Consider the following 27,988-nt stretch of genomic DNA (forward strand, 5'->3'; position numbering starts at 1 on the left):
GTAACCTGAAAAGAAATGAAGTGTAACTTTAAATTCTTGTCTGAACACTCTTATAGGACCTGCTGTAAATTTTTTTCTAGTTTTGTTGGTTTATTTACTTGTATTTTCTTGAGAATACTTACAAGTAGTTCCTAGTGTACTGTGTGGCTTCACTGTCAGTTTAAGCAGATCCAAAGTTGGGTAGAGGCTTTGTTGCATTTTGTTTTAGTAGCTGGGTGTATCTGCCTGTACATGCCTATGAAATGCAGCATTAGTAAGTAATGGGGGAAAGGTGACAGTAAGATAGGACTAGTCATAGTGACAGTAGAAGCAGCTTGCCTAATAAAATACTAAAAGCATGTTTATGTTTAGTGCACTTGAGTGTCCCTTTGAATTTTGAGCAAAGAAAATACCTCCTTTTTAAAAACAACTATGCTCAAGAAAACTTTGCTTTTCTACTGTCTGTGCAAACAAAAAAGATTGTCTCAAAGAAAAACCCAAGTCTCTCTTCAGTTGTTCCTCACATTAACCACTGTCCTGGATTTTCCCTGCTTGTGTCTGTGATCAGCTTTTAGTTCACTGCAGAAGTATCGCCTGTTATGCTCTGTTCACTGGGAATTTTGCAGGACATGAAGAAGGCTGCAAGGAAGGCTCCTGTTTGCCTCCTGTGTTCTGGGCTACTGGGAGAAGAGGCAGATGTCTCCTCTTCGGAGAGGAACTCAGGAGTGGGGACATCTGACACTCCCAAGTCGGGTAGAGAAGGGAAATGCAGTAAGCCAAGATCTTGTAGGCAGTGTCATGGAGGAGCTGGGATTTTGCTTGTGGGACAGAGCCAAGCTTTAGAAGTGACAGGAGAAATCAGGGTTCCCTAGAGCAGGCTAAGGGGTGTCTGTGATGGTCTGTGAACCATTTGGAAATTCTCAGATTGGAAGTAAGATTGGAAAGAAAGATCTACCCTGCAGTGACACAATGGGGAGATTAATTTTCAAGCTTTTCTATTTAATCTAGCTCTCCAAAAGATCACACTTCTTGTGATTTAAAGAACAGCTCTGTCCTGCCATTCTATTAACAACTGCTCTTAAAAATCTGGATTCTGTGGGCGTGCTTATGAGAAGGAAAAGCTTCTACCTAAAGACAATTGCTAATTCAAGGTCGCTGTGGATAGGATCAAAAAGACCTAACTGCTCTTAAACCTTGCCTTTTTCTGGTTTTGGTTGGTTGGTTTTAGCTTTACAGAGATAATTGGTCCCACAAGTGGGTAAGTTGTAACAGATGTGGGACAGGCCTGTTCACTGGAGTGAACTCCTGCTCACTCAGGTACATATGAGGTCTACTGGAGTGTGCTCAAAAGCAAAGTGTCTGTCACGTTCTTAAAGTGCTTTTCTTCTGGAAGAGCAGATCTGAGGAGCAGAAGAGTTTATGAGTAACACTGACATCTGCTATTGCCTGGATTTAATCTGTATTAACCCTTTCCAAAGTAGCTATATATTCTCCTGGGTTGTTTGTCACTCGGAGGCCAATTTTAAAACGTGTCATCCAATTTTAAAACGTGTCATCCAATTTCAAGGTTTCAGGTGTTAGCACTGAAACATTTACCTATCCATTGAGTTAATCACCAAAATGTTTGTATTTGTGGCCCTGGTTAATGGTAGGCCGCACCTTTTGCTTACTTGAAGCCCTGTGATTTCCTTTCCTGGGGTGGGATGATGCACAGAAGGAAGTACTTTATCTGTATTCCTTTATATGTTCTGGAAGTGCTCGGCTGATAGTGTCAGGTGCTGTAGCTGTCTAAGTGTTCACTGAAAAACCTGTGACTGCAGCCATAGGTAGAGCTGGTGTCAGACATGGAAACATCATGATACAGGCCTGCAAGGAGAGTCCCATGGCTCTGGATCAGGGAAGGCATGCAGAGCAGCCATGTATCCAGCATCAGCCCCCTCCTCAGAGCTTACCCTGGGACAAGGACAGCAATTCATTCCCCCAACAGGGTAAGATTACTAAGGAAGCCTCTCATAGATGTGTTTTTAATAAAAAGTCCCTCCCATGACTCTTAATGTGGGAGTGGGGCATCTGGCCTAAGACTTAATTCAGTTCATCTTGTAAGTAAAAAAAAAAAACAAGAGGAAAAAACACCGGACAAAGTATTGCCTCCCTCAGAGGCACAGCTTTAGGAACCATCTGTTGCTTACATGAAGCACTGAGGCTTCTGGAGCAATGTAGGCATGTTAAGTTAGGGACATTCCTTACCTTCATTGGCTGTATTTTGCCCTGTCTCTCCTATGGACAAATGTTATGCAGATGCCATGTTTTCTACTGCTAGACAAGGTTGCACTGACTGGCCAGACATTTTTGGCAGTTAGTATGACTGGAACATGCTTGTGTAGACACGGGAAACTAACCAGTAATGAAAGTACTCACTCAGAGTGCAATTCTGTGTTAAGCATGTTCTGGCAGAAAAGCTTGTTGATGCTGCTGAGCTCTGCTCCTGCCTTGTACTGCCCAGCTGTTGTGCCAATCCCGTTGTTCTGTAGGGTTGTTGTGTGAAATTAGTTAAAACAAATGCGTGAGTAATCTCCACTCCACTGCGCCCTGCTTTTGAGAAGCGTGTCTCTTATCTCTTGGCAATGCTGTTACCACTGGAAAAAAAGCACATGTGTGCAAAGAGCAAAGCAGACTAAAATGTTATCTTCCACAGTTATACTTCACTCATCCTTAAATTGGAAAATAGCTTTTGTTTCATGTAGATGACAAGTGAACTACATAACATTAATAAAACAGAGAACCTAAATCCTGCTTGGAATTGCCATTGGCGGCTATTAATGTATTTTCAATTGTATTTTTTATTTGTAGCTTAGTAATAACTCACCAAGATGTGGTTCTGCTTGTTAGCTTTAGAGGAGGTTGAAAGTGCTCGAGACGCTCCAAGATTTCATCGAGCTTCACAGCCTTCCACGTTGCCTTGAAACTGTGCCAGGTTTTGTATCTCTAGTGAAAGAGCTAAAAAAGAAGAGCATTAAATTTACATTTCCAGTTGCTATGCGGATGGAATGGGAAATGAGCTCTTTGCCACCAAAAGGAATTGGCAATATAATTTCAAGTACTGGCTAACATCTGCAAACATCTGTGCTTCCCCACAGACTCTGACAAGAGATTTCAGAAGATACGTCTTTAAAAGGGTCGTTGAGGAATACAACCCCCAGGATGCACCGCACGCTAAGTGTTCTAATATGTCTTTCACACGGGCCTCGTATTGGACTCTTCCCCTTCTTCCTTAGGCTCCCAGTCGCCGGCCCGAGGCACGCCGAGGGATCTCCCGCCCGCCTTGCGCAAACTGGGCGCGGAAACCCGCCGTCGCGTGCTGCGGCGACGCCGCCCCGTTTCCTTCCCGCAGGCGGACGGGTGGTCCAAGGCGCCGCCGGGCTGAACGCTGCCCGACAGCCCGCTCCCCGCGCAGGGGTACAGCGCCCCGGCGCCGGGCTCCCCGCGGGGCGCCGGGCCCCGGGGCACGTGTCGGGGTTGGCCGCTCGCCGCCGCGGGGCGGCGTCCCCCCGCCCCCGGCGGAGGAGGAGGCGGCGGGCCGGGCCCGGCGCAGGCCGCCTGGCCGCGGCGGGGGCGCGGGCGCCGCGCCCCGTCTCCTCGAGCCCCGCTTTGTCGCGGCCGTCGCCATGGAGACGGGCGGGCCCGGCCTGGCGCTCGGCGGGCGGGGCCCGGGGCGGCAGCCATCTTGCCCGCCGCCCGCCGGCGGGTCGTCGGCCCGGAGCTGGCCGTACGCTTCAGTCCCGGTGCTGGGTTAAATTAGCCGATGGCACTCGCGTGTTGCTGTGCCCTCCGCCTTGGTGTTTAGTAGCACCGGGTGCAAGGTGAGTTTGAGGTATTGCGAAGCTTATGTTGTAACCGGGCCATGCTGTATTTCGCTGTGTTTATCCAAAGACCTCTCAAGTCACCGCAGTATGAGATGGCAGAGCCGTCAGTGGGAAGGGGTGCCACGAAGACTTGCCGGCAGGGACCCTGGGCTGCCACCGCCGCGTCCCCAGGCCTCTGAGGGACCCGCTGGCTTGGGCACGCAGCTGGCCTTAGGCAGGTTTTTCTGGCCTTAAAAGAGATGGCCCTAAATACTGAACACTCAAAAGGCAACTTAAAAGCACAGGTGCCGACTATACTATAGCACGGGCAAGAGCTGTAATTTTAAATGGGGAAAGGCCTAAGTAAGAAGATGGCCACTTACTGTGGGCTTGAAGTGTATTTTAACAAAACTGATTAAATCATTAAATGAGCGACTGACATGCTGCAGAGGGAAGGTTAACATACCATCCTCTCAGAATTTTTCCAGACGAGAGAGTCATGTGACCCACCTCAGAGCTGGAGTTCCCTAATGACTCTTTTGCTTTGTCATTCTTACCGAGCTGAGCCAGCCAGGAGGGGAGGGCCACCATTTTGTTACCTCCTTTTCCAGCTGCTGCATTACACTCACTGCTGCCGCAGTTGCCTTTGTGTGCGTTTCCTCTCTGTGCAGGGCCCGTCTGTGTGTCTGCCTGCCCCCAGCCAGCTGATCATCCTTTATCGTGGAAAAGAAGAGAAGGAAAAGTGTCTTTTCTTTAATGCAGAAATGGGTTATGGGATTATTTTTTTTTTGTCTCAGAATTTATTATCTCCTGAAAAGGAAACTGCATGCCCAAGGCAGCTGTTGGGCTGACCTCCCTTCCCTACATGCGTGGCCTCAGTTGCATGCTGGTGGGGAGAAGGGAGAAGTGGTAAGACTTTGCTTTGCACTGCTCTGTCCTGTCCTGACCTTGCTGGGTTTGGCATTGCAGCTGGTGGCCGAGTGGCCAGTGGTGGCTCTCAGCCTGCGGATGGCTTGGGTGCGCCTGTGGTTGCAGGAGAGCTCTGCACAGACCCTTCCCTACAGGAGAGCTGTGTCAGCATGTGCACTGGTATCTATCTTCACATTCCCTTTCAGAGTTCATAAGATGTTAACTTTCAAAAGGGAGGTCCCCCTTGTGTATTTATGTCAGTGATTTTGGGTTTTAAACTATTCATGCATGAAAAATGACTGTAGGAACTGTATACTCCCATGTGTGAATAATGACTACGTGGGAACACAGATTCCAGCAGTTTTGCACTGAGACTGCTGCAGTTTACATGCTCTCTTTGGGAACGTTATGAAACATTTTTAAATGCTGGTGCATGTTAATGCATTGATTTCAATCCGTCTTTTTTTGTCCCTTTTGGATATGTTCAACTTAACAGCTAGTGTGTCTCATGTTTGCTCTAAGATATGCCTAGCAAATTAGGCAAATTAAAAAATGCATGCAAAAATATGGCACTACGCACATGTATCAGGTTTGTTATTTATTAATAGACTCCGATTTCCATATGATAGCCTACTTTTTTTTTACTTTGGCTCAATGGATAGTTTATGCCAATTACATGTAGTTTAACAGCTTTGAAATCTGTTTTTGCTTTTCTTATGCATAAAGACATGGATTCTGTTTCAGGTTTTAATTAAACTCTACGCTGACTTTAAAGATTCTATTGTCCTTTTCATTTAAATAGGATTTTTGTTAGATCTTTAACAAGACCTCAGTGGGGTAATAAATCTAAGCAATTGTCCTTATTAGGAGCAGATTATCCTCAAGAGATGGAAAGTCACAGAAGTAACTAAAACCATTTGTAGAGACTGAACTAAGGCTTTTTCTTCCTAAACATTAAACAGACTTGCGAATGACTTGCTTGGGCCCTCAAATTAAATTAAATGATACTTTGTTTATTTTTCACATTTTCAGTGTGGGCTATTTGCATTTACTTAAACTTTGAGTTTCACTGAGCAAAATTCACTGCTGGGTAAGGGTCCTTATTTTCAGTATACAAGCTGTAAATGAAACCCAGCATATCCTGCAGTTTCTTTTGTTAGTAACCCTTGCAACACTTGTAATTTATAGGACCCACTGACCCAGTCAGCATATTCTTAATTCATTGTATTTGCCACAGTAGGTGAGTCCTGGCTAAAGAATTAGTCTTGCATTTGTCCCACACCCCAACCAAGTAGAACAACTTCAGTGTACGTAAGTCTGCAGCTTGTCCAAAGATCTCCTCAGATGCTGGACTAAAAACTTTCTTAGAGAAAACTTGCCACAAAACCAACCGCTCTGCCTAAGTTTGGCCTTCACATTTTTACATACTGCTAGGAGGTGAAAGGGGATTTGACGCTAATCGTTCTTTTTGTTTCAGCTGTTTGCTTCATTTGAGGGTATTCTCCATTAAGTAAGTGTGCAGGCCTTGTTTTGTTCCCAGTTTTAATCATAAGTTGGCTTCTGATGGGACATGGCCTCCTTTACACACACAGTCAAATCCTGAATTTCTGCCATATGTATAAAACCCAACTTTGTTATACACATTGTAGTGCAATTTTTTTAAGCATCCAGGTATTTGGAAGCTCCATTTTGCGGTGCCAGGTTCGAGACACTCATTTCTAGGACTTAGTTCTACCCAGAAACCCACAGGCAAAGGCAGAGATGTTTGTTCAGGGACATCCTCACAGTGAGATGCGTTGCGGGTTTTTTTCACTGGCTGCAGTTCCTGCGCTGACTGAGCTGCTGCCCTCTGCAGAGCACGCTGCAGGAAGCTGGACTCCAGGGACACTGCTGCACGTGACGCACCCATGTCCGCCTCCACCGGGAAGGAGCCTGCAGCCCTGCTCAGCAGATGAAGACAAACCCTTCTTGGTTGCTGCAGCTGCACCAGCTCTCAGCCACCAGGTATTTAATGTCTCGAAGCTCTCCTGTCCGTGGGCTCCTCTGTCCCTGTCCTGCAGGCCGGCGTCTCTGTAGAGCCAAGTACTGTCAGCCTCCAGTCTGCTTCTGCTCCCCACGTGGTACTCTGCTATGTTTCTCTATTAAGAGACTTCACCTCAACCCTTCTTGTCTTCTAAGTGACACTGTAGTGATACTTTGGGGCAGAACAAATTATAGTAGAGGAATGCAGCTCCTAAGTATTAATTTCTAATTAGACATTTGCTGCATATTCTAGGCAAAAGTTCAGATTTTAAGCCTTCATCTCCTGCTTTCCATATCACTCAAATGGCAAAGGTTTTGGTATGGTAAGTCACAGAGGAAGGTGGAAAGTCTGGTACAAAGTGAGATAATGTAGTTCTTCAGCATCATGGCTTCTCTGTGCCCTGATAGAAAACTTAGAAAAACAGAAGGTGCTGACGGCAGATAAGCCACCTGGTTGCTGCGCTGCTTTTGGCATAAAGCGGGGGGGAGGAAATGCACACCCTGGCTTTTAGGCTCAGATTGCAACTCTTCCTTCCTCCCAGGGCAGTACACATTCATAGAGTGGCAAACCTAGGCTGAGTCCTGCTACTGATTTAGTATGACTCAGTGCACAAGATTATGAAGTGGCCAACAGTGTTCAGCCTTTGGGACAAATTCTGGGGGAATTAAAGAGATGCTCCATCCTGTATTGTGTGGCAATTAGACCTGATTTAGGCAATGCCATATTTCAGACAAAATCCATGGAGCATAGTTTTGCTCCGGATTCTCATCAGATGTGGGATTTTCCCTCTGTTTTCTCCAGCAGCAGAGCCAGGAGCTAACCTGTTCTTGGCTCTGCAAGGTGAGATCGAGAGCGCCCAGCTCTGCACCTTGCCAAGAGATACATCTTGTCTCTCTTCCTTCTTCCCTCCGCCTCTGTTTCTGGAGATGTATGCTGTAGTCATAAGCAAGTGCTGGGGCTCTGTGCCTGCACTATGAAGGTGATAATGTGTATACAAGAAGTGCAGGGCTAGCTAAATAGACTTTCACTGCTTGCTGATGTGCATGATCTGGCAACTAAAAGATTCCCTTGCCTTGCACTCTGAAGGAATGTGTGTTACTTTCCAATGCTAAGTATATACCACAGCATCAAATGTGGCTGGATGCTATTTGCACATTGGGCATGCGGTGAGCCAGCAGTGTTCTTCCCTGTTTGCAGCAACCTCCCTGGAGGGGGAGCAGGCTGCTCAGGATGTCAGGGGGGGGTGGGGGGTGGGGTGGGGGGGGTGGAATGCGAGGAGGGGGGGGGGGAGTGCGTACCTGTGCATCACAGGCGTGAAAAGCTGCCCTCTTTCTGCCCTGAGGCACAAACCTGCTTTCACTCTGTGAAGCAGAGCAGAAAAGCTGGGGTCCAACAGTGGTAGGTATCCCTGAATATCTGCAAGATGAAGGTGGCATGTGGGTATAAGAAATCCATTTTCCTTCTCAACATGAGCAGGTGAGGTTTGGGTGGGAAGGTAATGGGAATGCTAAATGATGGCTGCTAACACTTACTAAGGTGACAGTGAATCTCCTTTATGTTAATGTTCAACTTTTGAGACTAGATTGAATCTTACTTTATTAAAGAAGGTAGGAGGCTTAGAAGTGGCTCTTTAATCTTCAGCTGGAAAATACAGTTTTGAAATCCATTATCTTAGGAATGCAGTAATCAAACAGAGTAATAACTGATGTTAAACCTACTTTGAATGCTTTTTAAAGTACTTCTCAGATGGAAACAAAAGTTGGTAGGATGTCAGGTTCACTTGGACATCTGCTTTGCTTATGCAGTTGCCCACATGAAGAAGAGAGGTTGATCAGCATGTATTTTCTGGCGATAATGATTGTTTGGGAAATATCAAAGGCTAAAAAGTCATTATGTGATTCATAAATACTTGCATTTGCTATTTGTTCCAACAAAAGGCTGTTGGAATTATGTCAGTGTTATTTTACAAGCACAGCTCTGCCCATGAGGGCTTCACCACAATGGGTAACCAGCATCCTGCATCTTCAGGAATCTTTAGCATTAGAGAGAAAAGACCTGTTAGTCTTTCCTCCGCTACAGCTGAAGTGTTTCCCTTAGCACATTTTTGATCTCCCCTGATGAATCTGTGCCTGATACCACGTATACATGTGTCCTGTTGTTCCCCACACTCTAATGCTCTCCTGTTTTTCCCAAATTTCCTTTCTCCTTCTCATGTTTTTCATCTCTGTTTGCCCATTTGTATAACACATCTGCGCTCTATGTTGGTTTTAGTTTCTAATTTAATACCGCTGGTGAACTTCTCAGTGTCTCTGCAGATCATTAAAAAGAGGCTATGTGGGACTGCTTGTAAAAGAAAACACTGCATTCCCAAGATGGGTTACAGACTGGTGTGTATTAGTACTCATTGTTTTGGAACTTTGAGCTTTGTTTAGTTCTTTAACAGATGCAAAATGATCTCTGGATCTCTTGTTTGCCACTTCAGTGTGAGAATACAAGGAACACAAATTCAAAAGTTGCAGGACTTGAAAGGACCTGTGCAGCTCTAGGGAAGGGGCAGTTTGCCATGTAAGCAAAACAAAAAAACAAATTAACAAAATCCCAACCCAGCCACAAAACCAGTCTGTCCCCAGCCTGTGGGCAAGTGAGGGAAGCCCTTTCCTCCTTCCCACTCTCTGTACAGTCTGTTCCAACCCACCATTGTGCTCAGTGGCTGGAGAGTTGGCAGAAATGGATGTGTGCCTGAAATACCATCACATTGTGAAAGACCATGCTGGCACACCTGTGGCGTAAGGTGAGGGGAGTTCTGCTCTTTGTTGCCATTTTGGCGCTGCTCCTGTGAGAAGCTGGGGGTCATGTGATTGCTTTAATCCAGCAAAAAATCTCTGTGGGTGATGCTGCCAAAAGGAGCATTTGTGTGCTGTGGTGGGTGGCAGAGTTGGATGAGGGAACAAATCCAACTGTGAGCTACTGTGTTGCTTCATCAGGCCATCCTGAATGCCCGTATTGACACAAAGGAGGGAGTTGTTGGGGCAGGAAGGGAACATGAGCTCACACAGACTGAGCAATATCACCACAGGGTCAGTGGAGAGTGAGGCTCTTGGTGCGTGAGTCTCTCCCTGGTGCCTGGGTTTAGGATGTGGATGGCACTGGTGTGCCTGTGAGGGCTGCTTATGTCAGATGATGTCCAGGGTGAATCTGCCCAGGTGTTAAAGCAGCGTTGGACTGACAGACCCATCCCTTCATTTTGCTTGTGCTCACTGCTAGAGTTTTTTGCTAGGAAAGGTCTCATTCTCAGCCCTCTGTTAGGCCAGGGGAGGTGGTCTCGTAGCTGCGCCTCTGACTGGGTTAAAGGATGGCCTCGGGTAGCAGCAGGATTTCTGAAAGCGGCCTGCAGGCTTCATCTCCTGGCAGAGACTCCCTGTGCCCTTGGTCCTCCTCAGCTGCAGTGCAGGAGGCAGTGCAGCATCGCCCGGATGGTAGTTTTAACTCTTTGTTACCTAAAATTCAGACAGTGTCCAGGCACACAGCAGCAAATAAACCACTGGCCCCTTTGTACAGAGTCACATCCTTCATGTTGCCCCTGCTACTAGAGTTAATAATGTTGTGTGCAGCTCCCCAAGCACAGACTGGGAATTAAGGAGTGTAAAGCGTGCCTCAGGGGGCTAGTAGCAGCAGTGAGTGTTTGGAGCTGGGTAATGCCCACTGGTGCTGCGTGAACTTGCTGTCAGCTAACTGTATAGATAGTGTTCAGCCTCGGTCAGCAGCAGGGCTGTAAACTGAAACAAATAGCCCAGTCCTGATTACTTTTTCTAGAGGGGATGATGCAGAAGGAAATTGAATTCAAAATTAACTTTGAAATGAGCTCAAAGCTTTTTACCAACCACTTAGAACTTTAAAATATCTGATATTAACAAAATAACCTATTTAAAATAATGGTAAACTGCCATCTGCTGGTAAAAAAGTAATGCACATAATGAACAAGCAGACTTTCAAAGTGATGAACAATTCTTTTGAATTTGACATGCTACAGTCAAATATATACATGACATGGAAGCTGCATATATTTATTTTACTGTTTTTCATCTCCATTTGCATTTTCATATAGAATATGCTAAACAGATGCCTATAACATAACTAACTTTAACAACAAGCACAGAAAACCAAAGACAATAAGAATAAAGAATGAGGACTAATAAAAGCAGACGAGTGATCAGGATGGTGACAGCCTCCAAATGTGTCCTATTTACATTGCTAATACTGCATCACAAGCACTTCCTTTTTTGATCCCCCTCATAGACCCTCCCGTATGACCAGAATTGTAGCACTGAGAAACATCTCCTGGCTTCTTCAATTTGATTTTTGTATGTGTGTGGTTCCTTAGCCAAGCTTGTAAATAGGAACTGGGTCTTTAATTGTTCCTGATTTAAGTAGGTCATCTTCACCAATACACAAATCTCTTGTCTACTTGTAAGCCAGGTCAGCTATTGAAAGGATATGGAAAATACTTATTACACAAATATGACCAGAGAAAATAATTTAGCTAAGGACCACTCCCAAATTATATAGCGTTACACAACCAGTTTCCATAAATCACAAGTATGAGTGCACTACAGGGGAGAGACTATCAGATTTCATGTTTGTATAGTGCTTACCAAGTAGGTGTGCTGAGCATGACTGGGTCCCTAAGGTGCTGCTGCACTATAAATAGTGGTATTAGCGTGAATTACCTCCAGTGCAAATACCAGGCCACTTGCCTTTTTCATATGCATGCAATTTTCTTTTATGATTGTGGTTATTCCAAACATAGCCCATTGTTTTAGCAAACTGATCTTGTCATAGGAAATGTTTAAAATGGGCAAAGAAAAAATAGGTCAGTTCTTCCTTTGAAATCAGAGAGAAGTGTGTATTTGTAATATTTCCCAGGTTTATTTCCTTGGAGCAGGTTTGGCAGGTATGAGAGGAAGTTAAAGATTTATTTTTGGTGCTATGTACCAGATGTCATACCTGCTCTTCCGAGACAGTTGCTTTTATCTTCAGCAGTACCTGCTCTAGTAGCAATGAAAAAAGTGACTCGAATCCCATTTAAAGCATGTAGTGTGCACTGTTCGCATGCCACTAAAGGAAAGGGAAGGCTTGTTTGGGAGACTCCAGGCAGAGTCTTTATGCGTCATCCTAAAGCAAACATGTTTGTATCCCTCTCAGCAGTGTTTTTGCCTGTTCAAAGAAGTGATGAATTGATGTGCCCAAATCCAGGGCTTGTGACCCCAGCAGAGGCTGAAGGTCTACAAAGATGTCCAGTTTGAAGTGCCTTTGTATTTATGGGGTCTCCACATGTGGCTTGTTTTGTAGCATCCAGGTGGTTGTTTGTAAAGGACCATTTCTGGGGAATCTGTGGTGCTGTGTGTACTCCATTCACACTGGTCTTAATCAAACACTGCTCAGCATCTTGCCTGATGAGGCCCCGCTTGGTGGCAGAGGAACATTAAGAATATAGGGCCAAATTCTCAGCTCAGGAAAACACCGCAGCTTTTTTTGACTTCTAGTCTGTGGAGGATCTAGCCTGTGGTGCGTGGTCACAGAAGCACATACACCCTGCTCTGGGCCCTGTTTACTGAAATGTTCCAATAGCAACATAACATGATCAAAGGGAAACAGTGCCAGGGGAGCAGCGGTGCCCATGGATACCTGTTAACAGGTGGGAGCTGAAGCACACAGTTGCCATCAAAGACACTACTGTCCTCTGCTTTGCTCTGCAGTGCTTCAATCTCCCTGCTAACAGGACTCTGCCTTCCAGCTGAAGCGTGACTGACAGTTGAAATAACAGTCCCAGTTTATTCCAGGTATGCCACTGACCTGCATGATCTATAGGAAGGATAAGGTAAAGGCAATCAAAGCAACACGCTCCTGTAGCCTCTAAGGGCTATAAAAATGGAAACATGGGAAACAAGCTAGTAGATATGTGAAGGAAAGAAATGAGGATGGGAGTTCACTGTTCCCTGCTAATAGGCTAAATCAGGAGTTCAGTGAGACTGAGATTTGACCCAACCAGAGACAGGAGATGAATAAGAAATGATCAAAAGATAGAGCTGGTATTTCCTTCATGTTATGCTAGAATCACTCTGTTCAAAAAGTCTCCTGAACCATGGAGAGCTGGGGCGGGCAGGGTGAAGAGGTGGGTTATGGTGATGGGAGGGTATTGTCATTACATAAATTGGAGCAGTTTGGGTCTCTTTAACTGTTTAATGCCATATTCCATTTGTCTTTTCTGGGCTTATTGTGCTGTGGGATGGGGGAAATAGTGCTGACAACATAGCTGGTTGTTTGGCTGTTTCCTCTCTGTGTTTCCAGAAAATTAAGCACTGTGTCCTGCCTATGCTAGGTCAAAGGTTTGGCAAAGGGCTTTTGATGGGTTTGCCATCCTTTTGGCCAACACTTAATCCTGTTTCCTTTTCATACTATCCCTCCTGTACTAAAATGGAGTGGTGAGGCCAAGTAACAATAAAGCTACTAGTGGTTTACCAAGGAGCAGGAATACCGTTAGTCAGCGGCCAGTTTCCAGCAAAGTATAGTTCTCAAGATGAATTGAGATCCTTGTCTTCTCAAGGATTACTGCATGGTGGACTCAGAAGTGATACCTAGCAGTTAAGTGCTGTTCAGAAAGCAATAAAACATTCACTTTAAAAATCAAGAAGCATGAAATAGATATTGTTTTACTGGCACAGAGAAGGGGGAAGGCTAAGACATCATGTAATGGCTGCACAGTTGTTAGGTTCTGTGAATATAGTGACATTTGGAGACCTGTGGTATTCATTTGAAATAAACAATGAAATAAGACTCATATGCTATATGCTCGTCAAATCCAGGCGTAGCAATGAACTAATACGCTTATCAGTCAGGCAGTGTATATGGAGATACTCTGCTTTCACACTGTCTGCTGATTGGAATTGGGCCCATGAAGAAGCCAGGTGATTAATCTGCAGGGTCTTATTTTTTCTGAACTGTTAATGTCCTCTGTTTGAGAGCAACAGCCCATGGCTCATTAAGCAGGGAAGATTTGAATGCAAGTGTGAAGGGCAGCACACAAAGATTCTCCACACATCTCTGGTTTGAGCCTTGGAGATTAGAAAAATTGAAGTATTGGAGAGTTTGTCCTATGCTGGGGCTGAACCAGTACTTTCTGAAAAGCAATGGTACTGTTAGAAAATATTTATGTATTTCAGTCAACAGGGATAAAATCTAAAGCCACAAGGCTGTTGTAAGGTGGTAGTGGACACTTGGTACTATCCCAGAAATGCACAGCTGCCACTTCAGCTGACCTGCTGTGAGAATCATGCTCTTTTTAAGTCTGTTGCTCCATTTCTTTGGTAATTACATCTCTCTCGCGCTGTGTTCTTTCTACCCATACTGTTGTATACTCTGGCATCGGATGCTGAGAAAGCAAATGGGGCTGCTGAGTCCAACTGCCTCAACAGAAATGCAACAAGGGAAATAAATACTAACTCTGAAAGATTTTGCAATATTAGATTAATCTTAAGGGGATCATCTTGAGATTATTAGCCAGTGTTTATAGTCTGTGTTGTACCTGTTTGTAAAATTAATTTCTGTCATCAACTGAAATATTTGAAAACATGTTGATTTAGGGAGAAGATTCTGACAATATGGTATTATGTAAGCATTAATTAATTTATTAAGCCTGGTAACTTTCTTGAGAAATAGGGAAGTATTTCAACATTGTTTTTACAGATGGGGAAACTTAACGCTCAGATGTATAGATTTAGATCTGCATATTCTAGTGTCTGCTAACTAGGCATTTGGCCCTGCTCATTTGCACTCAAGTCTTCTCCTCACCTGTATTCCTGGTCATGGAGCAGCTGTGTCCTATGCAGCTCCTGGCACCTCTCTGATTGCATCTTGTGAGGAAGTCCATGCTGGGAAGGAGGGTAACCTGAGGATGGGACATTGTGGAAAAGGGGCGAGGAAGATAAGTGAACGACTGTCTTGCTTCAGGCTGTAAGAAAGATGTGCCAAGGTCCCATTTTGAACCTGGAACCAGGAAAGGAGAGTGGCTGCACAGGAGGGAGCAGACGAGGCTCTGTGCTTCCACTCACACAGGTTAAGATCAGACAAGCAAAGACAATAAGCCAATATTGGGAATACAGAGTAGAGTTTCAAAATCATGGGCCCAATCTAATAATTTATTGGCTCCAGGAACAGAAGACTGTTGTAAACTGTTGTAATTATTGTGGACAACAAGGTCACTGGAAACAGGAGTGCCCAGTATGACAAAACAAAACAAGCCTCCCCAAAAGACCTCTCAGTCCTATGGTGCAATCTTTCCCTGCTCTATGGGCTGCCCTAAATGTAACTATTATATTATTAGGTATTTACCCGTGATCTGGAGTTCCAGTGGGCTGTGGAGATGCAGTGACAATGGGGAAGGATTGAGGATGCTTGTGAGAAGGGAAGGCAAGCAAGTTTCAAGGTTTTCTGTGCTTTGCTCTCTGCTGAACCTCTACTGTTTTTTTCTTTATTTTTCTCTCCTGTTATGCTTTAAAGTTCTACTATAAACAATTAGAGGAAATTTAGCAATAATATTGCCTGTGGAGGCTAGGAAAGTAAGAATACATTCTACATCACCACTTCCCTTTGCTTGTCTTTTTTATCTTGTTTATCTTTGATCAGCTGCAGATGAAATAACCAGCTAACTGATTTCCCATACAGGGCTGCCACTCATGCTGATGAAACTCTGCTGACATGGGAGTATGCTCTGTAGCAGTCTAGCAGTATCCATTTCTTATTCCAATACACTGACAGGTCACTCAGGGAGACTAAAAACTCTATTCTGAAGTGGAAAAGAAACTGCAATTTCAATTTTGTTTTGATTTGAAATTTTCCAGCTACCTATCAAGACCAAATCCTTGAACTATTTACTTAGAGTAACTGAAATACCCCTATTTGAAATAGTGGATATGCAAGATTTAGCCATTAAAGAGTTGGGGTAAAATTAAAATCCCCTTCAATAATAACTAAAGTCGGAGAAAATCTTTCAAGAAAATTAAACACTTGATCAAAAAGAGAGAAGGGTTATTGTCAAGAGCATAAAGATTAAACAGGAGAGTTGTCTCAGAGAATAACCATCAATGATAAGTAGCAGGCAGTTAATAATATCCCCTCAGGGATCTTCTTTTACTCATGTAGATTTTTGGACAAATACAATATTACATTTCTTATAGTTAAAGCGTGAGAGAGCTTCGTGTCATTCCAAAGTAGCAATAAAACTTCAATGGAATAAGGACAACTGGAGAGGTGGGGAAGAGGGTGACCCAGAAGCTGAAACAGTGGGGAACCAGTGACGGTTCTCTGCAAATAACTCTCCTTTTTAACCCCCAAATTCTGAGACCTGTTCTCAGTCTCCCTGACATGCCTCTTTTTTCATATCCAGAGCACTGTATTAGTGCTGAGGTTTTATATGGTATTGCCCCTTGTTATATAGCAGCTGAAAATGAATGAGAGACCAAGTAGACTAAGGGTGTGATTCCATGTTGTAATTAAGAGCTGGTTTAAAGCTTGAACATGCAAATAGTTGAATTAGCAGAATTAAAGGGATGGTAATCTGCAGCCAGGGGAAGGCACATAGGGTAGAAAGGATGAGGGCAGGAGGGTCTGGAGAACTTCTCAAGCCAGCTCTGCAGCTGGAGAAACTGTAACATGAAACAGCCCTCTTGATCTCTCATTTTTCTTCTCTTATTCTCTCCTCCTTTGTAATTACAATAATAAGTCTTTTTGTTTCTTAACCATCTTGTGGCCATTGCAAACATTTAAGAATTAATGCAGTTCTCACACATGATGCACATGTTCTGCATGTCCCCTTGTGTCCCTCCATTTATTCATTTATCATGTACACACAAAATTCCCATAAAATATTAATCTGAAATACAAATCTCTCTTTGCATCCTCAGAGCATTTGCATATAGTAATGTTAACGGGATTATTAATTCTGCATGCACAGTCTGTGGACTGCATACAGGGCCAAATTTTTCTCAGCAACTATGCTAAAATCAGTGACAACTTCAGAAACATTATTTTCATATTAAAAATGATGAGTGGAAAGTGACAGTTTCCTAGAACTGACGTATTGTCCTTAAAACTCAAACAAGAGGATTTGAAGCTTAGTTTTCAATTCTTCCTTATGAGAATTCCTCTGTAAAAGGAATTTTATACTGCACTGTATTTCTGCCCAATGGTTCCTAATAGATTAGTACAGTCTGGAAACAAAGGGATTTTTTTTTTTTTTTTAACAGTGCTGTAATCCATGGGGAATCTGAACATTCCTTTTGCTTTCCTCCTTGTTGGGAACATCAAGAGTAACTACACTTCTGTCAGTTGGGGCTAGGTTGCCCTAGAAAGGGCAGAATGTGCTGGTGCAGATGGACCAAAAATAATTCAGTGAGGATGGAGAGAGTATCATTTTCTCGGGGGTAACAAAGTGAAAACTGTCTGAGCAAGCGCTCAGTGAGATGGAATTGCCAGGAGGATTCTCCTGTGGTGGGGAACATCTCTGCACCTCTCTCCTGGCTGCGAGCGTTGGCAGGGTAGGGCTGTCCTGCCTTCCACAGAGCCGAGCCCTTAGGGCACCTTGGAGGCCTGTGGAAGCTGTGGGGGGTGGCTCTGGGGCAGGGACACATCTCCTGGCCTAGGCTTTACTCTGGAGGGAGGGAGAGAAGGAGGAAGGGGAACAATGTTGTCTAGGCCTGATGGTCTACACTGGCCTGCTTGGATCCTTCACCTTCCAAGGCAGGCCTAAGACAAAAAGTAGTACCAATAATGAAAGATGGGTTCTTTGGTCTGCACCCAAATCCCACCAGGCACAGAAATATCAGCCATGTTACATACACCCCTTCCCCATGTTCAGTTCACCCCCTAGCAAGTCATTTTGTTCTCAGTGGTGGATTGGTAAGGGGTTGCATTTCCCTCAGTGAAACCTGCATCACTGGAGGTTTCCGAAAGATTTTTACTGGGAAAGACCCTGCAGCTGAAGTTGGACCTTTCCTCCTGCCAGGACAGGGAGAGGTGAGAGGTGGTTGCCAAAGCAGAGTGGGTCCCTCCTGCCAGGTGCCGCAGCCCTTGGGGGCAGCCAGGGCTCTCAGGAGGGAGCGTGTAACGGGTCCCTGGTTGCTGCTTCTGGGCCTCACAATGCTCTGTCTGTGCTGCAGTAAAATCAAAGCACTTCTTCATGTTTCAGGAAACAATATATGTTCAGTTTGACTTTATTTCTCTTCTGATATTCAAATTTAGATGTCTGTAGTTTGTGAAAACAGCCAGTGCTTTACTGTCTACAGGAACAATGCTGTTGATCCCTCAACTCCTAACTGTAAAGTATTCATTTGACCATACAGCTTTTAAAAATATTATAAATGAAGAATGTGAGACAACCTCCACAGCTGGGGTTAAGCAATTCCACGTGCTTGCTGAATCAGGGACTAAGTTGTTAGCAGGATCTTTCAGGACTGACTGGAGATCCATAAGAAATTGTCTTGACTTAACCAAGCCATCATATTTCTCTTAATCACTACTACAACATCATCTTTTTTCTTTCACTTCCTTATTATTCATGCTTAAATGAGAAACATCTGTTTCCATTTTTCACATTGTTCTCTTATGTGAGTAACGATATCAAACATCTTTTTTTTTTCCTGCACTGTGAAAGAATAAATTAGTGTTAAGTTTTGTGAAGTGCTTTAAAACACTAAAGCAAAACATCTGTTTCAGCTGCAGGTCATTAAGATGAAAAATCCTAGTCTGTGTGCAGTGCAAAACTGCCAAAAAATTTATCAGCCCAAGCGCATGTCTTCACCTGTCTTTTACTATAACAACTGAAGATGGTGAAAGGACAGTAAATCTTGTCTTTGGGGATGGAGCAATTAAAAGTGCTCAGTGCTGTAATCCACAGCAGTACCTTGTAGTAATGAATCCTGGTCTGCCTGGAGACGCCTGGAGGTTGCTCCAGTGTCATAGACTTCAGGCTCAGAGTCCCCTTGACCTCCACATTTTACAGCTGGGGCAGCATTCTACAGGATTGCCTAATTCCCTGTAGATGTTTGTGTTACTGAACTTCAGCTGAAAATCCCTCCCCCTGCTCCCAGTCATTTAAGATTTGGAGATTGTTTCCAAGGCAGATGGCCAGAGTAAAGCTCAACTGGCGAATCTACTTTGCAGGTGAACTGAGATGCTCTTTACGTGCCAAAGTGCAAATGTAGATGTCTTGTGTTCCTCTGTTGATAATGATCTTCTTTGTAAAGTACTTTGAGGTCTAGAGATGAAAAGCCAACAACTACCTGAGAGCTTGGCTATTAATAAATGAAGTAATGAATATTAACAACGAGTGCATTCATTGAATTCTATAGGAAATGCCAGACTTTTTGGGCAGGTCCTGACAAGCAGGTAATAGCTTATTCCTACAAGAGGCTGGGTCCACCCTCGTTTCCCTCTGTCTTTAATTAAAAGGTCCAGATCCTTCCTAAGTGTAAAGGAGGTGTTCAGACTCTGGCAGGAATGGATTCCAAAACTGATGGGCCTTTTCTAGCATCTTAGGAGGAAATACTTTTTTGTTCTTCCAATCTGCTAAAGCAGCAGCCAGTGTGGTGTTTAGCAATTCTACTGCACTGTGTTCACACCCGCACTGGAGCAAATCAGTGAGATGGTTTGGGGTCTCTAGCAGCCCTATGCACTTTTTTAAAGAAGTACTGTGGCCCCCATTTCACTTAAACCCTGAATTTTTTGAGACAGGAGTCTGTATGTGTGTTGCTGCACTGTATCTGTTCACCTGCAGCTCTCCCCACCCCCAGCTTATGAGCATGGTTTCCTTTTATGCACTGCTCTGTCACAGCTTGGCAAGTTTCCCAAGACAAGCCATACCAGAAAGGAGAATATGGCTGCTGAGCGGCGTAGACAGGAGAAATGTCTTATGTAACAGATTCATTTAAATACTATGAAATGTTGAGACAGGCGAGACATAACTGAAAGCAAAATGCAGCCCTTAATCTCTAGCATCAGTTCTTCTGCTTGCCCTCACCATCATCAGCATCTAATAGTCACTGACTGTCTCCATTCACATCTCCATCTTTTTCAAGAAACTGCCTGCGGCAGAATGTACAAACAGCTTGGCAAGCGGTTTTAGGGGCAGGGTTTCTATTTATTTATTTATTTTTTCCTAATTCCTCATGAGCCTCATGAGCATTTCCCCGCTAATATGCCTGTGGCATCATTAGGTGTTTAATGAGAGTGACGTTGCCTGAATATTATTGGTTTTATAGCTCATTTTATTTTGACAAGTCTTCAGGTTTGTGGCAGTTTATAGTGTGCAGACTTCTCCTTCCTATATCCGACTTTTAGAATTTGTAGAAATATTTATCACAGAGGTATTGTCATAAAACCTGAAATAATGAATTGTCAACATCCATTATGTTCAAGTGCAATATATGTTCAACACCACAGTAGTTTAATGACATCAATTAATTATTTTAGTGTATTTCTTTTGTATAACTGAAGCATCAGGAATAGTGCAATAATGGCTGCATCTCAGATAGCAGTTCAGTGCAGTTCTGCAGATAAACAATCCTGTTTGGCTTCTTTTAGCAGCTCCCTGAAAGACCAGTGTGGACTCCAGCAGGTCGTGGATCACAGTCTTGTTCCTCTTCTTCCTCACATCCAGAATCTTGATCATTATATGTCGTGCTCAGACAAAAAATGCCAGCATTGTATCTGCAGAAAGCAAGACTGCTAAAATTGTAAGTCTTTAACAGATGCATACAATGTCATTTTACCCCCTGCGTTTTGTCTACATGTTGGCTGTGCTGCATCCATTTCTTTACTGATTAAATTAAATGGATGCAGTTTTTGTGTACAGACAAGACCATAATTCTTACTTAGGAATATGCCATCTTCATTTACCATGTCATGTGGATGATCAATGCTAAGCAGTGCATTTATTCAATAGCTGTGTCTATGCAAGAAAAATGGCGATATTTTTAACACACTAACTAATGCCCATTAAGTTCTTACTTTTATGTTATCTTCCAAGTGATTTTAACTGGTTTAGGATGCCGGTGCACCTTGCCTTATTGCCACAGTGGCAGAGCCTTTAAAACAACTAGCTGCTGTCATGAATTTAGCTTGCTTGCCTTTACTAAGATGAGGAGAGTTTTTGGGGAGAAGGACAGTGAAGGTACTCTTGCTACTTCCTTGTGTAATGTGTGTCCTGCATGACAGTAAAGGGAAAGAGGCTGCATGTCTCTGCAGTCCCTTTTCTCCTCCCACCACATGACAGCATGACTGCATAACCATTTTCTTTTTGGCATTCCCCATTGCTGGTTAGATGCTATAGGCCCCAGAGGTCTATGCCTGTGTCCCCAGCACAGCTGCAGCCAGTGGAGCTGCACAGCCCCAGGAGCAGATGATATTAACAAAACTGTAATTGTATACATAGCTACTGTTTCAAATGTTCATATCCTGGCTTCCAACATCTCTATTTTTATGTCCTTGTTTATATTTAATAGCAGTTACAGTGGTTAACTGGCTTTATTTTGGAAACCTTGACATTTCTCTTGCCAGTACTGAAGCTGTGAAGATCAGAAACAAGGATGTGCCTTTTTACTCTGTTTCTTCTGATAGGTTTTGTCATTTGGCAACTGTTGTTCTATTAGACTTTGCAGAATTTGGACAGGATTCTGATCTCCTACAAAGTGACACACACACTTATTAGAATGCAGGAGCAGGTTTGGGGCCTTTTTTCTGATACACCATGCTGAGTGCCATGCATGAGAAATTAGAGTCTGTCTGTTATTATGTGACCAAACAGCTGCAGGAACTTCTAGTGAGTGCTTTTAAATAGTAGTAGAATAAAAATTGAAATAATATTCCCATAAAGTGGAATGTAAAGCACAGACTCTCCTTCTGCAAGTCTCGCAGGCTCTAGAAGAGAATGATCAAATCTGGACCAAGCCAGCCCTCTTACACTTACAGTTCCATTGAAGTAAAATAAAAAATAAGAAGGAATTTTGGATTCTTCTACAAGGTCTTTCATGATAGTTCCTATTTCCATAGTTTTCAAACCTAGCCCAGCATAAAGAAAAAAGAAAACTGTAATTTCTAAATTAAATGAAACACCGGACATGAGATTTTTTTCATTCACTGCCTCAAAGGCATATTTTTTAAAATCGTATAACCTTTGGGAGAAAGGATCCCATGGTTAGGATGCATTGCAGTTGACATTGATACATACTACATTTTATATTAGGTTATTTTTCCTTTTAGGTGCACAGGTAATCAGTCATATGGCATTTCCAAATAAGCAGTGGGGAACTCCCCAAGCCATTTAATTTTCCTGCTCCTCTTGGGAAATGGGATTTGTTCAGTCAGCTTCCCTGCAAGTAAAATATCCTCATGCCTCTCAGAACAAAAGAACTGCCAAATGTAGGGGGACCAGCTAGCTTTGTCCTGCTGTCCAGTAGAAGTGCTCCTATGCTACCATTAAGGCTCTACTGCCTGAGCATTGTGTGCCCTCTGGGGCTCCCTGGGAGTGCTCCAGCTAGGATGCTGTGGGGGTATTCCTCAGAAACCTTCTCTGTTTTCCCCACACACGCACACATACAGTCTGGACCATACCCACTCCTCAGTGCCTTTCCCTGGAGCACCCCCGTACCTGTCCAACAGAGCCATATGGCTTGGCCCTCACACTACAGCTCTGCACATGTACGTGTGCCATACCTGCCCAGATCTGTTCAGCATCATCGGGCCTTGTGGCCTTCTGGTTTACAGTGATGTGCCCTCATTGCCTCCCCAGGCCAGGCCCCTCCACCTGGCCCTGGGCTGCCATCTGCAAGCACTTTGGCCTTCTCACAGTCTTCCTCCACACTTGGGAGGCCCCAGCTACAAGCCAAGCCTTTCTTGCTTCTGTTAACCCAGAAGAGGATCAGCCACCTTCCTTCCCAGAAGGAAGAATGACCCCCTTCTCCATATTGTCTGCAAAGCAAAAGGAGAGCACTACAGCCTGTTTCTTAAGTGAAGGCCTGAGTGGGTCATCTCAGAATGGACTGAGAGTCCACAGAGGCACTGGCTGTCCCAGGGAGGGGATCAACAGGCTGCTGCAGCAAGATCAGAAAGGTGGTGATCAGTAGGCTTTTTACATAAAGGTAGGGGTGTGTAGGTTGCAGGTATGTGGCACAAATGTGCTGATATCATGAGTACTAGAAAGGCCTCATGTGGTATTCTGCTGATGTTGTGGGATAGATGTGCCTCATTTGCTGTGCCATGCAGATGTGCCTAAGAGACCTTGAGACCTAACACAGCATGTAGGGGCAGCCCCTGTGCAGCTACCTTGATTCCCAGCATCTCTGCATTCAAGGGCTCTTCCACTAGCTGTTCCCCTCAAGCTGTACTCTACAGTGACCCTTTTCAGCAGGAGGACTATAGAAGGGCCAAGGTTAGCATATGCCTGGGGTTAGGAATGGCGGCTCCATGTCCTGAATGTTCACCATGATTTCCGGCCCTGCCCTCTTGCTAACATCAGGTATCAGCCCCCTGAACTACTGTGGAGCACTATGATCTGTTGGTGGGTCCTACACAGCAAAAGCAGTATGTCCTCTCAGATGGCATTTTCAGCCTCTCTGCTCTCAGCGTGCGGGAGAGCTGTTTGATCAACACAAGCTTTGACAGTCAGGCATCATAAATTTTCCACAGCCTATTACTTGAAACTCCTGAAAAGACAGGCTGTCACTGTTCCTCCTAGCCCTTGCTGGCCTGAACTGCCTGCTGCACTGTCCTGCTGCAGCACAGGAGTGCTGCATGCCTTGAGCCACTGCTCTCCTTCCTTGGGCCTAGGATTTAAATTCTGTGAGGAAAAAAAAGAATTCTCAATATATAATTGTTTCTTTTTAAAGGATGAGATAAAACTAGAACACATTAATGATAGAAGTGACTGTATACAATTCATGCTTAGTGAGTATCCATTGTCTTAAATTAATCCTAATAAGCACTGTTTTCCCCAGCATGTGCCATTTTAACAGTCATTGTGAAAAGCTGTGCTTCCTAATGTACTATCACAAATGTGATGAAACCCTCCTCTTTTAGAAAGCGTAATTGATAAAATGTGACAAAAACATGGTTGTTGCTTATTTGTAAATGGGATACTTTTAAAAGTACTCTCAGTCTTACATTGATTGGGTTGAATGACTTGCTGATTAAGACGTCTATATGAAATATTAAAACACCATTATCTGGCTCCTGTTAAGATTCAAAATCAGGATTCTCTTGTGCAGAGTAAGTAAAAACTGTTCTGCTGTTTTAAAGCAGAAATATAAACATGGTAACTCAAAGCCAGAGGTATATTTGAATGACAATTCACACCTTATTTTAATTTTAATATGCTTGGGATGGAATTAGAGACACATCTGATACACTAGTAAATAGATTTGAGTGCTTCCTGAGACTATTCAGACATAGCTTCTTTTGCTGAAATTCCCAAAATGAAACTACTCTGCTGACTATTTCTGCTTTTACAGATACCCCATTTTTACTCTATGAATTATCTGCATGGTCTAACTAAAAATACATTTCCAAAGCCTCACCTGAGTCCATTTCCACACATTGACCTATGAACACATTGTTGGAAACCAGAGCCAAGGGATGTGAAACTGGGACAAATTTTAAAAGTGAACATGACTGTTCTTCTAAGTTTCTTCATTCTTTCTTTTGTCTGAGAAACCTCTACGCAGCATGCATTCCAGGATACTGAAATAACTATTTTACAGTTATTTTAAATATGTGGATTTCTATTAGTAGGAAAATTGGTGCTAGCATTTTCTTTCTTTGAGCCTGGTTGAAAGCTCATTAAAGTCTTTGCAGCTGTTTCACTGAGCTTATAATGAGACATTTTATGTTCCTATGAGCTTCACACTAAAAGCAGTAGTATTATAATACAAGATCTGCCTGCAAATCCCAAACCTAAGACAGTATTTCCTGAATGGGATAATGGCAAATGAACTGCTGTTCAAAATAATTCATCTGAGAGTTTAGGCAGGATGTGATCTGGAAATACGGGACGAACAAGAAAGAAGCAAAAGTTTTAATACAGCTTTGATCACTCTACTGAAGATACTTTTTGGCAGATGAGTGGTAATGAATGTGGCCAAGCTGAGGCGTTAGGAGATGCTTCTCCTCTATTGGCATAGAGAGGGACCAGCAGGGACATTGGAAAGAAAAAAGTTACTGGGTAATAAAACTTGCATCATAATAATCCTAGGTTGTACCTTGCTCTTTTCATTTTTGTCAACCTACCATGCCATATACTGATTCTGTACAACCACAGAATCTGATAAAGAATTTTTCAAAATTGCATATTAACTCTGAGACTGCGTAAAACTATCACAGTTTTATATAGTTCTTTTTCCCCTCCTTTTCAGGATTCAATTACAAAGATGTCTGTTTTCATGCCCTGAAGATACATACTTATCTATACGGTACAATATACTCTAAAAAGGCTTTTGTAGTTTTTTTTAAGCTTTATCTCTGATGTTAGAAAACTCAGCTATATGCATAATTAATTGTCTTGATCAAAACCAAACTCCTTACAATTAAGAAACAAACAGAAGCTACGGCATATCAAACAGACTTTCTGCTGCTATGATCTTACCTAAACACAAAATAAGCTCCTCAGTACTTCCCCATTAATAGTAATAAAGTGCTTTTTTGCTTTCTTTACTACTTCTTTAAATATGATTATGTCTTCCCATACACAAACCTCTGGTACTTTACAAACAAACTTGAAACTCCTGAAAGGATGGTCTGTCACTGTTCCTCATAGCCCTCGCTGGCCTGAACTGCCTGCTGCACTGTCCTGCAGCACAGGAGTGCTGCAGCAATAATAATAAATATAATAAAGACTTACATAATTGTGTCAAGCATAAGGACAAGAGGGTATATGTCCATCAAACTTAATGAAATCACAATTGCTGACGTAGCAATTGCCTACCAGGCAGAACAGTAGGAAGTTGTGGGGAAAAGAAGGCAGTTTGAAATCCTGCCTGGTATGTAGTTAAACTAATACACTGGCAATGACACTGGCAACTGAGAGATGCTGTTCATTTTTGAAGTGCTGCTAAAACATATGGGACTTGCTTATAAACACAAAGGTTTTTGGTGAACGTGTCTTCACTTGGACCTTTGTCCTGACACCTCCATCTGGCCAGATGACTTTGAAGTACAGAAATGGTGGAGGTTGGCCACCAAAACCTTTTCCTTTTTGTGAGGGTGTTGAAATGGTATTGAGTTGAGGAAGGTGACTTTCCCCATGTTGTGCTACCTGTGTCCCTCACTGGGACATGTAGAAGTCAAAAATTTGGAGATGGAGTGTGCATGAAAGGATTATGGCCACTAATTTCCCACATTAACATTGCACAGGTCTCTAATATATGCTGTAGGCATGGGTGTGACCCTAATGCTAGTCACACAGGTGGGCGTAGGGAGAAGTGGGGTGTGACACTAGAAGGAGACCAGAACGTGGCACGCTACAGGTCTAGTGTGATTTCCTTCTCATCAGTAACAATTTACCAGCATAGGACAGTCACGGCAAAGGTCAGGCATGTGGTCAGTAGTGGTAGGAGCTGGACTCTTTTAAGCCCTGTCCTCTACAGGGATACGTTAAGGTTACCAGTTTGACACCTGAAACAGGGAACTTGAAATGACTATCTCTGTCTATTCTCTGTGTGACATTTTTGCACTATAATGTGAACTGAATCGTCAGACAGGGTTAAGCAGAGCTCTGATAATTTATACCTATTATATCTAGATCCTTTCCATCATCTATTGAAGGCCAGTTTATTGCCACAGCTTTCTTCCTCTCGCACTAAATTATAATTCATCAACAGACTCCGGAAGAAATTTGTTATGGTTCTGTTGCTGATAGCATATTTTCATATATTAATACTTCCTGTGTGTGATGCAAATGGCAGCCCTCCAAGGCAATACATTGTTGTTTTTAAGAAGGTCAGTGCTATAATATATGGTGTTATTTTCCTACAGTAATCTGCTTTCTTGTGAGCTTTGAATTCTGCCAGACTTGAGCTCAGTAAGTTCAGACATGAGAGATGTCAGATCCTCCTAAAGGGAACAAAGATGTAGGCTTAACTATCATCTTTGTAATGTGGGATGAATTAGAATAATGCAAGGTAAAAGAAAGTAAGCATAAAGACCAAGGTTAATTAATTACTATTGATATTTAATCCAGGATTTGTTAATTGGTATTGTTTATTATGGTGGTACCTGAGGAGCAGCTAAGAATGGAGCCTCGTGTGCCAGGCAGACAGTGCAGCCCCAGCAGCTGCTCCTCTCTGATCAGCGGCAGATGACAATAACACTCCTTAGTGGTGAGACTGAAAACAGGAGACAACTGTGGGATGCTGGGTACGGAGCTGCTGCCCTCCTGACAAAAGCTGTTTTGTAATTGCTAGCACCGGCCTAGCCAAGGGGAGCAGGTCTAGGCAACAGGCACAGTGTTTTCACACTGGTGCCTATGGACAGAAGCCTCGCAATGGGGAAACAGCGTGCCAGTTACCTTTATTATGTAATGTGGGAAATATTTTCCTAGCTGGCAGATTTAAAACACTTTACAACCGTACTACAGTTCTAAAGGCAGTTCACAGTGGCAAGCAGTAGTATTTCCCTAGGCAGAGTTTCTAAATATCCTTCTGTTGCAAAATATTTTATTTCAGGACTAACCTTACCTTGGGATCACTGTTAAGAGAGCCATAGGTTTTAACGGCAGATGGTTTTCATTTTACCAATACATTCTTACCGTTTTACTGGTAATTCCAAAAGTTTAATTGATACTGACAAAGATGACTAGAACATCTTGATTTATAGCAGAGACTAAATTTATATTATAAATAAAATAAATTTTTTGTTCTGAAAAATAGACAAGATTAGACAATCCTCTAATTAACATTGACAACTGTATTTCAAAAGAGGCTGTGACACAAGCAAGCCAACAAAACATGAATCAACAGCTCAAACAACAACAACAAAGTTAAGAAAAGTCATTTTTCCTCTTTCAGTTTTTACAACATTGAAATAAATCAAACTGCTCCAATTCATTCCGTTATTAGTTCTTCTAAAATTGCAATGGAAATGATGTTAATTACTGTCTGTTGAAACAACCAGTACACTGAGTTCCTAAATTTGT

At 43.2% G+C, this 27,988-nt stretch overlaps 1 protein-coding gene and 1 long non-coding RNA gene across 2 annotated transcripts in view; one reads left to right on the forward strand and one right to left on the reverse strand.

Annotated features, from left to right (window-relative positions):
- The window catches only part of LOC142035475 (uncharacterized), a 45,779-nt gene extending 42,741 nt beyond the window's left edge, over nucleotides 1-3,038 (reverse strand). Inside the window, exon 1 of the long non-coding RNA XR_012651898.1 lies at nucleotides 2,846-3,038. This is a non-coding gene — a long non-coding RNA (uncharacterized LOC142035475). The remainder of the gene's footprint in view (nucleotides 1-2,845) is intronic.
- A 652-nt stretch (nucleotides 3,039-3,690) lies between these two features.
- Nucleotides 3,691-27,988, forward strand: part of ZNF644 (zinc finger protein 644) — an 81,908-nt gene continuing 57,610 nt past the window's right edge. Inside the window, exons 1-2 of the mRNA XM_075039032.1 lie at nucleotides 3,691-3,839; nucleotides 6,586-6,734. The gene's annotated coding sequence lies outside the window, so the exon portion shown is untranslated. The remainder of the gene's footprint in view (nucleotides 3,840-6,585; nucleotides 6,735-27,988) is intronic.

This window comes from Buteo buteo, chromosome 10 (genome assembly GCF_964188355.1).
Source record: "Buteo buteo chromosome 10, bButBut1.hap1.1, whole genome shotgun sequence".
Lineage (NCBI taxonomy): Eukaryota > Metazoa > Chordata > Aves > Accipitriformes > Accipitridae > Buteo > Buteo buteo.